Raw genomic sequence first — 6,275 nt, 5'->3', positions numbered from 1 at the left:
ATTTTTTGAGAGACAGAACCCACAGAAAGGTACAGTGAGGCAATTCTCCAGCCCAAGGTAGCTTGGAAGATCATGGGAAGGTTCTGTTCCACAGAGATGGAGGGGGCCGCAGCACAACCAGGATTGCCATGCCAGAGCAAAGGACCTCCAGGCTTCTGTGAACAACCCGTGGGGTTCCTGAGTCCCTGGGAGTACCTGCTCTTGGCAGCAGAAGTAGTTTCCTGATGTGCCAACACTAAACACACCTTGGAAAATTAGGAGGGAAACCTCTGCCAGAGCAAGCGCAAAGCCCAAGCCAACTTGGCCCTCAGTGCAGCCATGGTTGTCAGTGCAGTCCAGATCCCAGGAAACAGAAGCAGACCTGTGGAGGCACCCAGCAGGGATCTGCCTGGCAGCTCAACCTGAGTGCTCAACCCATGGAAGGTAAGGGGGTGGGGGGAAACTGTCAGGGTCTCTCCTCTGTCCCTGGGGCAGGACTTTTGTGCTTTGTCAATATTCAGACCCTGGTCACAATCTGGGGCCCCCAATTGACATAGAACAGGGACCCTCCTCATAGCTGCAGGGCAGAGGGGAGAGCTTGTGGTCATCCACACATCAGAGCACAGTCCAGGAGAGCAGTCAGAGCCTCTCATAAGATCTTGAAGGAGTGTCAAAAGCTTGGGAAGCTGGCCAAAACCAGGGCACAGGCTGGGGAAATGAATAAACTGAATAAAAGGAACCTGACCATGGACAATTAATTTAGTCCCATGGAGGATCAAAACATATACTTAGAAGATGAAAAAGTCCAAGATTTTATATCAAAATCATCAAGAAAAATAGGAGTTGGGCTCAAACTATGACAGAGCTCTAAAAAAATTTCAAAAATCAAGTAAGGGAGGTAGAGGAAAAATTGGGAAGAGAAATGAGAGAGAAGCAGGAAAACATGAAATCCAAGTCAGTAGCTTAGTCAAGGAGATCCAAAAAAAATTGCTAAAGAAAACAACACGTTAAAAAGCAGTTTAGGTCAAATGGAAAAAAGCAGTCCAAAAAGTTAATGAGAAGAATATCTTAAAAACCAGAATTGGACAGATGGAAAAGGAGAGAAGAAATCTCTCTGAAGAAAACAACTTCAAATGTAGAATGGAGCTAAAGGAAACGGATAACTTTGCAAGGAATCAAGAAACAACAAAACAAAGCCAAAAGAATGAAAAACTAAAAGAAAACATGACATATCACATTGAATAAAGAACTGATCTGGAAAACAGATCTAGAAAAGACAATTTAAAAATTATTGGGCTAAGGGAACATGGTGAGCAGCAAAAGAGCCTTGACATCATTTTTAAAGAATTTCTACAGGAAAATTGCACTGAGATCCTAGAAGCAGAGGGTAAAATAGAAACTGAGAGAATCCACTGATCTCCTCCAGAAAGAAATTTTAAAAATAACCCCTAGGAATATTATACCCAAATTATAGAACTCTCAAGTCAAAAAGAAAATATTAAAAGCAGTCAGAAGGAAATAATTCAAATATCATGGTAATACAGTCAGGATTACGCAGTACTTATTAGCATTCACATTAAGGGCTCATTAGGGCTTGGAATATAATATTCTGGAAGGCAAAAGAGCAAAAGTTTGGAATGCAACCAAGAATCAACTATCCAGCAAAACTTAACATCCTCTTCCAGGGGAAAAGATGGACTTTCAATAAACAAGGGAATTTCAAATGTTCCTGTTGAAACAGCCAGACCTGAACAGAAAATTGAACAGAAAGAACAGGACTCAGGTGAAGCATAGAGAGAGAGTGAACAAGAAAGGCAAATTATGAGTGATTTAGTGATTATGAACTGCATGTATTCCTGTATGGAAAGAAGATATTGATAATATTCATTTGAACCTTCTCATTTATTAGAACTGTTAGAAGGAGCATATATAGATAAGGCACAGAAGGGAGCTGAATTTGAAGGTATAAGATATTGTAAAAATGGAGTCAATGGGTGAAAAAGGAAATGTATTGGGAGAAAGAGAAGTAGAATAGGTTAAGATATTTCATGTAAAAGAGTTGAGAAGGGGAGGTTAGGTGGCACAGTGGATAGAGCACTGGCCCTGGAGTCAGGAGTACCTGAGTTCAAATCCGGCCTCAGACACTTAATAATTACCTAGCTGTGTGACCTTGGGCAAGCCACTTAACCCCATTGCTTTGCAAAAACCTAAAAAAAAAGAGAGTCAAGAAACAGTTTGTTTTTTTTAGATTTTTGCAAGGCATACATATATACTTAATAAGGTATAGAAATCTAGAAGAAAAAGGAGAGAAAGGGGATAGGAAAACGAAGACAAGGGATGAGGAAGGAGGAAGTAGGTGATAGAGGAGAGGGTAGATCATGAGAGAGGGTAGTTAGTTATAATACACTTTCTTTTTTTACTTTTAGCAAGGTGGTGGGATCGGGTGGCCTGTCTGGAACCAATTGGCTGGGTGGTTTCTGGGTCTCTGGGGTGGGATGTAGGCTTGAGGTCTCTAGGCTCCAGGGCCAGTCCTTTGTCCTTTGGGCCACTTGGCTGCCCCACAGTACACTTTTGAAGAGGGATAGAGTGAAAAGAGAGAGAAAATATAAATGGTAGTTGGAAGGAATGGTTGGAGGGAATTATAATCAGCAACAGCAACTGTGGAAAAATATGTAAGTAATTTCTCTGATGGATTTATGATAAAGAATACTATCCATCCCAGGGACAGAGCTGATGGCATCTGAACACAGACTGAAGCATATTTTTTTCTCTTTCTCTCACTTTATTTCTCATGAGGTTTTTTTATTTTTGTAAGGGGACGGGGATTATATTTACTCTTATAAGACTATTTTAGTAATGTGTAAATTAATAAAAATGTAAATTAAAAATAAACAAATAAATAAAAAAGAAAAAAGATCACTCAAGCCCCCTCCAGAAAAAATTAACCCACAAGACAAAACATTCAAAACAAGAAACATTTATTAAGAGTCTACTTTGTGCAATTCAATTTGCTAAGCACTGGGGATATAAAGGAAGGCAAAAGATAGTACCAGCTCTCAAGGTGCTTACAATATAATGTGGGAGTAACATGCAAACAACTTTGTACAAACCAAATATATCTAAGATAAAATGTTGATAATCAGAAAAGGAAGATATTTGTAATAAGAATGGGAAAAGACTTCTTATAAAAGTTTCCATTTTGACACCTTTGTTGAAATTGGAAGAAGTTAGCTTGGAGACTGAAATAGGTAAGGAGAGAATTTCATCCTTATATGATAGCAAGTGAAAAAACTAGGTATGCAAGGAAGCTCAGGGTCATAGCATGGCTATTTATCTGGAGGGTAGTATGGTGAAAGAATCCTGGAAAGAGAGGAAGGGACCATGTTATGAAAGGCTTTTAAAACAAACAAAAGATTTTATATTGAATACTGGAGCCAATAATGAATGATTGACCTTTATTGAATGGTGTCAGGGAGAATGTGTCTGACAAAAGTGATCCTATAAACACCTTCCTTGACTTTCATTTGTGAATTGAAAAACATTAAAATTTCACAGTAAGGTACAGAAAAGGGAAAATGGCAAAGGATAGAGGAGGTCTCTTTTCTTAAATGGGAACCAAGGAAGTTATTGAGTTTCCCAAATTTTTGTACTTTTTTTCCAGACCTTTACATCTAAAAATATGAAATATAATTCTTCAGGGAACAAATTGATTTAAACATAATATATATTTTTGCTTTCCCAAGCTAACAGACTCTACATATGTAAAGGATGTTTTATAAATAGAGAATGATTTATATTTGAAACTCTTCCAAATTCCTAATAAAAAATAACCACAACATCTATATAGCTTAGCTTTTATTTCTCTGTTCCAGCTAGAAAATTTTAAATTCCCAGTTCTTGTATTTTATTCTTTTTTTCCCTAATACTCCTTGACTGGGATTGGATCACACCTCCAGGACAATCCTAGAGGAGAGTAGAACTAGACTAGAAAAGTATGCTCAGGAATAATGATTTATAAAAACTTTATGCCAAGGAGCTCTTCATCCTTCAAGAACTGTATGTTTTTATGAGTACAATCCAAAGTGGTAACTAGATATAAATGAATTTTTATGTCATATGAATCATGAAAGGGGATGAAATATAGTTCAAGCTGCCTTCTTAACAACCCCCCACAGAAATTCCCCAATTTTTGAAAGAAGAGTATCTTTATTCTCAGTCTCCTGCCAGGCATCATTATAATGTTTCCTGAACTTCTCAGTTTCTTCTAATTCTTCCTTCTTTATAGCTTCAAAGGACTACTTTAGGCTCTCAGGATCTTCCTTTTGTTTCCTCAATTCCTCCATTTCTTTCTCCAACTTTCGAATTTTCATATCAAACTTCTCTCCCTTTGAAACAGCAACTTGTACTATTGCTGATGAGCCTCTGTGACTTTCTATAGGACCTCTTCCACAGATGTATGTGTATATGCATATTATATATATATATATATATATATATATATACATATATATATATATGTTGTTGGTGTACTGAATGCCCTTATTATTTTGCACCATTTTTACAATCATAGTCATGAGCTCTGAAACTTGGACATCTCTCTCTGGGCTCCACTAACTTTATTGTTAAATGCATAGCATCAGTGTTCATACTTGCCTAACAAATTCCTGAAATATGAGTCATCAGTGGTTCCTAAGTATTCCCTAAACTTTCTTCTTCTAATTTATCTTTCCCAGTGAATACAATGATTAAAACTTTACTGCTTCAGCTCCTAGAATATCATAAAGTCGTTCCAAAGCTGCCTTTTCCTCCTGGGTGAAACAACCTACCTGCAATACCAGGAGTAGAGCGTGGGGTCCTGGAGAGGATAGTGTGATGAAATGAGCTATTTCCTTTAAATTTTCTTTTTTTCTTAGTGTCAGTGTCAAAAATACCTGGAATATCAACAATAGAGATGACCCTGACATTCCATGTGGTCCTTACTTTAGTGCAGACTTTGGTGACTGACCCTCCTGAACACTCAGACACAAACTCTCCTGCCCAAAAGTGTGTTCCCTGTTGTTGTTTTCCCCACAAGGACTATTATTCGTTCTGGCTCCCTTGAGTCTTTTCTGTTGTCTGCTTCTGTAGGAAACAAAGAAGAAAGAAGAATGAATGAATGAATGTATTTTTTTGGTTAGTGATTATAATAAAACTTTGTCTAGAAATTCCAACACAACATGAAGGCTATGCCCTTGGAATAATAACTGAAATGAATCCTCACAATCTGGACAAGTTTTGAATGTGGCCAGCTCTCCATTCATTGTGCTAGTGAAATTCACAGATCCTTGATTATTTTTATGGCAGGTGTAGAGGCTGAAAATGGGCTTTCTTAGGTGTATACAAATGCAAATACCACTCTTCCTCAGGGAATAAAATGAATAAAAACTTTTACTTGCTGAACTGTACATTCCTACATTTACACATTTATCCATAAACATTCTATATACAGCTTTATTAAATAACTGAGACCTCTTCCTCCATGCTAGTACCTTTATGTGATATGGAAGTTTATTTGTCCCTCCCTTAAAGAATCTTAATTTAAATTTTATAGTTAGAAGTATAAAAGAGAAAAGCTATAATCACCTTTATTAGGACCCTTTGATTCTTCTTTGAAAACCAAAAACCCAGGGGCGGCTAGGTAGCACAGTGGATAAAGCACCAGCCCTGGAGTCAGGAGCACCTGGGTTCAAATCCGGTCTTAGACAATTAATAATTACCTAGCTGTGTGGCCTTGGGCAAGCCACTTAACCCCATTTGCCTTGCAAAAAAAAAAACCTGAAAAACAAAAACCCAAATCCATCATGCTACCAGTATTTTCTGGAAAGACTCATGGTCATATTAATTAGCTACTATACGATTTGCCTGGAGAGTTTTCATTGCTTCTTGATTCATTTTCCTTTCATCCTTAAAATCAACAGAAAGAATGTGCTAAAATCTTAATTGATACTTTCATTATGTAGTTTTATACCTCTTCTCATGAAGTCTATGTGAATATGATTCTGACTTCTTAGATATTTGTATCTGCAAGTCTTATCTTTTCTCATTTGGCAATGCAAATGATTCAGTATTAATTTTTTAATGCAAAGACATATACGTTTGTGTTTGACTATACTAAAAAGTATGGCTTTTATCTTCATGTTAGGATCTTTGTGAATTGAAAATTTATGCTCAGATCAAGTAAGAATATGCAGAAGTAAATTACTATAGTAATTTAGAGCTTGATAAATGCAAAGATCCAAGCTTTTGGCATAAGAACT

At 37.1% G+C, this 6,275-nt stretch overlaps 1 pseudogene; it reads right to left on the bottom strand.

The window, feature by feature from the left end:
* Positions 1 to 3,305: 3,305 nt before the first annotated feature.
* On the bottom strand, positions 3,306 to 5,116 carry LOC141494083 (GTPase IMAP family member 4-like; annotated as a pseudogene).
* Between the last annotated feature and the right edge of the window lie 1,159 nt (positions 5,117 to 6,275).

The sequence above is a fragment of the Macrotis lagotis genome, chromosome 7 (genome assembly GCF_037893015.1).
Source record: "Macrotis lagotis isolate mMagLag1 chromosome 7, bilby.v1.9.chrom.fasta, whole genome shotgun sequence".
Lineage (NCBI taxonomy): Eukaryota > Metazoa > Chordata > Mammalia > Peramelemorphia > Peramelidae > Macrotis > Macrotis lagotis.
This window is presented reverse-complemented; position numbering and strand designations above follow the sequence as displayed.